The following is a 4,336-nucleotide window of genomic DNA, read 5'->3' as shown; positions in this document are numbered from 1 at the left end:
TTTATCAATTTATATATTATTACTTATCTTATTTATAGTGTAAACGAATTAATAATATATATATCTCGTTTACACTGTAAACGAAACAAGGCACGTATATTGATGATGAAGGTGTCGCGGATGCGTACATGTTGTGTAACAGCGCTTATCTCGTTTACAGTGTAAACGATATACGTGTATTATCAACTCATTTATACTGTAAACGAGATAAATGCAAACGGTGCCTATATATGTAACTCATTCACCGTGCCTCTTAAATGTCGCTTTCATCCATTTGTAACCTCTCTTCTCTCTTTTAGACCCTTCTCTTGAGATATTTGAGTGAAACAGACTCTATGGCAGCGCAAAGACAACGAACGACGACATCAACTGTATGAATAGCTCGTGGCACATCGTTGGGTTTATTGACTTTTAGGCAAGTGTTTTTATGTTTTTATTTTGAATTAAAAAATTATAAACTTATATATATTATACTAATATGTATGGTTAGCAAGGTTCAGGATACCGAACCGGTCATCAAATCGCTCTATTTATTGATTTACTGGTTTAGTGGTTCAACTTGGAATAACCGTTTTATAGTAAAATAATAAATAAAATATAAATAAACACACTAAAATATAACTATAGTCTAATATAAACTTTAAAATATCATCCAAATTAAAAGTACTAAATCAACCACAATATTATAGTCTCATCTAAATACAAACTCAAAAGTCAAATAAATAACAAAAGAAACAACCAAACATGAAATGCCAACATCAAAGTTTGTCATCAATAATCAAAATTCGCAAAAATTTGCTCCAAATTTACCAGCAACTTAATAACAGATATAGAAGATATAGTGAATGAAAATCCTGTGAGTGTGAGCAAAAATTTAAAGGCTAAGGAGAGTTATGAACTATTGGAGGAAGATCAAGATAACACCAGTAAATTCCAGTGCACCAGCTATATAGGTGGTGAAAATCTTAACACGAACAAGGAAACAAAGCACCATACAATGGAACAAGATGATGAGTAGTTGAGAAAGATTAAATTGTGAAAACCAAATTTATTTCTTATTATCATCTTTCAACAACACATGATTTCACAATTTAAAACCTTATTCACCAGCTTCTCTTCTAGCTCATCTGGAATATGCGCGAATGCACTTCATAGTATCCAAAAATCCAAATACAATAACCCAATAATCTCAAGTTCTCAACTTTCAAGGACAACAATAGGTACACAACAAAAAAAAAGTTAACAATGGAAGACAGGGAAATGGATCCTCTCCATTTTTCTTTTCACTGGAGAGAATAAAGTGTGATCTCTCACCTTTAATTCTATAAGTGGGACCAGAAATTAATAAGAGAGAGAACAATGAATGGTGAGATCAAACACTGGATACTATCCAATTTTTTTCCCACTGGAGAGGATCCACTCCCAGAAGACAGAAGCAAAACCATAACAGAATCAAACAAAATTAGTCCATCACTGTAAAAACTAAAATTCAAAATAGAAATTAAAGACAATAGAACTACAAACTATCAATCCTAAACTATAGACAGCAATAATCGAAGAAGAAAATTGAAAAATTAGTAAATCACAAATTAAAAATTAAAAATTATTAATTAACAATATTTAACAATTATCCAACCCATAAAAAATTCACAGATTATTCAACAATTATTATTTTAAAAAAAACCTAGAAGCTAGAAGCATAAAAAAGAGGGGGAACCGTGAACAGAACTGACTTGTAGAACTGAGCTGATGCCGGCGACAGTGGAACAGAGGTGTGCGATGAAGGCAGGAGATGAGCCTAGCGATAGTGCTTCCAGAACTGAAACGGAAACGATGGTGGAAAGCTGCACGATCACAACTATAATCTTCAAAACTCCAACTTGCGACGGCGGCGGGAGCAGTCCAGCGGCTGGACAGAAGTAATAGAGACTGCTCGCCGGCAGTGACAGGAAGGATGAGCTCGAGGGTGAAAGGAGGGAGAGGGAGTGTTGCGCCATTGTATGGGTTGCTGAGTTGGGTTACTGGGTTGGGTGGATTGGGTAATGCTTAAGGGGTTCAGTGCATCCAAAGTCCAAACGGCAGCGTTTTGCTAAATTTTCAAAAATTGGTCGGTTCACAGTTCGGTTCAACCGACCGATTTCTGGCCGTTTTGACGGTCCAGCGACGGCTTTCTGATTTTGCGGTTTTGGCATTAATCTGAACCAGCATTTTCATTGGTTTGCGATTCGACCGACCGGTTCAAACCGATTTTTAGAACCTTGAGAGCAGCGGCGGAGAGAGCTCGTGAGACAATGGCGACGAAGGGAGACGACGCTATGAGAGAGGCGGCAGAGAGACCTCAGCGACAATGGTGGCGAAGGGAGTAGATACAACGAGAGCAGCGGCGGAAGGAGCTCGTGCGACGCAAGCGGTGACAATGAGAGCTCGTGCAATTTGAGCAGAGGCAACGGCGGCGGCAACATCAACGGCGGAAAAAGCTCATGCGAGGGAGAGAGGAGTGTGCTTTGTGTACGAGTGGGTGAACGGAGCTTGAGAGATGTATTTTAAGTTAGGGTTACTCAAATTGGAGACAGATTTACTAACGAATTACGTACGAAATTCTTGTCAGTAATAACTCTAAAAACAAATTTTTAATTTTATCGATAGAATTATCGGCATATTTTAGAATATGTCGGTAAATTTTTAAGAAAATATTTAATTTTTTTATCGACAGAAAGGCTATCAGAATTTTAGAAATCTATCAGTATTTTCGACAGCGAAATTCTGTCTTAAAAATTCGTTTGTAATCTATTATTTTTTAGTAGTGCATTATCTACGTCACCAACCTCCGCATAAAACTCCATCACTTGTTAGGCCATGATTCTTCTATGGATATCAAACATCAGTCGTAGATGCTTATCGCCATCGAACCAAAAAACACGAAACCGAAATACGCTATTTTCCATCGGTGCTAACAACCTATACCCAACTCTTCCAACCTCCTTTATTCTATTAGCATCCAATCTTGTGAATATTAGGCTCTTCAACTTAGACAAAGAATCTAATCGACGAGTACACACTAGGATAGAACTTTCACACTCGAAAAAAATTCCATCATCACTGTTTCTCATGTGACAATTAGGATAAGCTCACGAAAATATATTTAGACATTCTTAATAAACCTATTGAGAGAATAGAGAAGAAAATTGGGTAAGAAGAAGTGATTTGCTTGTGACCAAGACTACTACTTACAAATCTTTTATAGATGAGTTAAATTTGTCGTACTATATCTCGTTTACAGTGTAAATGACTTTAGTTTAGCTTTATCTCATTTACTGTGTAAACAAGTTGATAATACACGCTACGTTGACACCCTACTCTAGCATGTGTTTCGTGTGCACCCAATTTATTTGTCTAACAAACGTGTCTTATCTCATTTATAGTATAAACGAGATATATATATATATTATCAATTTGTTTACACTGTAAACGAGATAAGTAATAATGTCTAAATTAATAAATTATCTGAAAATTACATCCTTCAATAAATAAAAAAATTAAAATATTTATTTAAAAACATCCATTATTAATGAGCTCTCTTTTATAAATGTCTGCATATTTTTTTCGCTAGAAATAATAACTAAAATTTTTAGGAAAATTTATGTTTTACTGTTAGTGTGTGCAAAAGATAAAAAATAAATAAATTTAATTTATTTTCGTTGGCTTTAATTATACGTATGGTTTAACATTTTGTTTTCGTATTTATTAATTGTAAAAATAAGAGTAAATTCAACTCGGTCCCTGTCCATTCTAAATTAGGACAAGCTTATTCCTGACAAAAAAAAATCACCCACGTCATTCCATATCCATCCATAAAATAATCCATTGCGCCCTCTCTCGTATCCCCCTTTCATAGTTGACGGAAAAATCTAATATGGCAGTTACTGATCCTAATCTACGTTGACACTTAATTCTGAACAAATATTCACATCAGTACCGATTGTTGGCACTTAACTCTGAACAAATGTCCACATTAGTACTGGTAACTGTCAAATTAAATTTTTTCGTCAATGATAGACAAAAAATACGAAAGAGGGAAGCACAATGAATTATTTTATGGATGAATAGGAACTGACATAGGTAACTCTTTTTGTCGGAAGTCATCTTATCCAAATTTAAAATGGACAGAGATCAAATTAAGTATTTTGCCTTTTTTTTTAAGTTAAAATCGTTAGTAGTTCATTTCCTCTTTTTTTTTCCACGTTTCGGTAACATTATACACTGACTATATAATAAATAGCTAATTTAACTTTATGTTTTAAATAATTAAACATATAAATCATAATAAAAATCTTAT

This window comes from Arachis ipaensis, chromosome B08 (genome assembly GCF_000816755.2).
Source record: "Arachis ipaensis cultivar K30076 chromosome B08, Araip1.1, whole genome shotgun sequence".
NCBI lineage: Eukaryota > Viridiplantae > Streptophyta > Magnoliopsida > Fabales > Fabaceae > Arachis > Arachis ipaensis.
The sequence above is the reverse complement of the archived record's forward strand: the minus strand, read 5'-3'. Positions refer to the sequence as shown.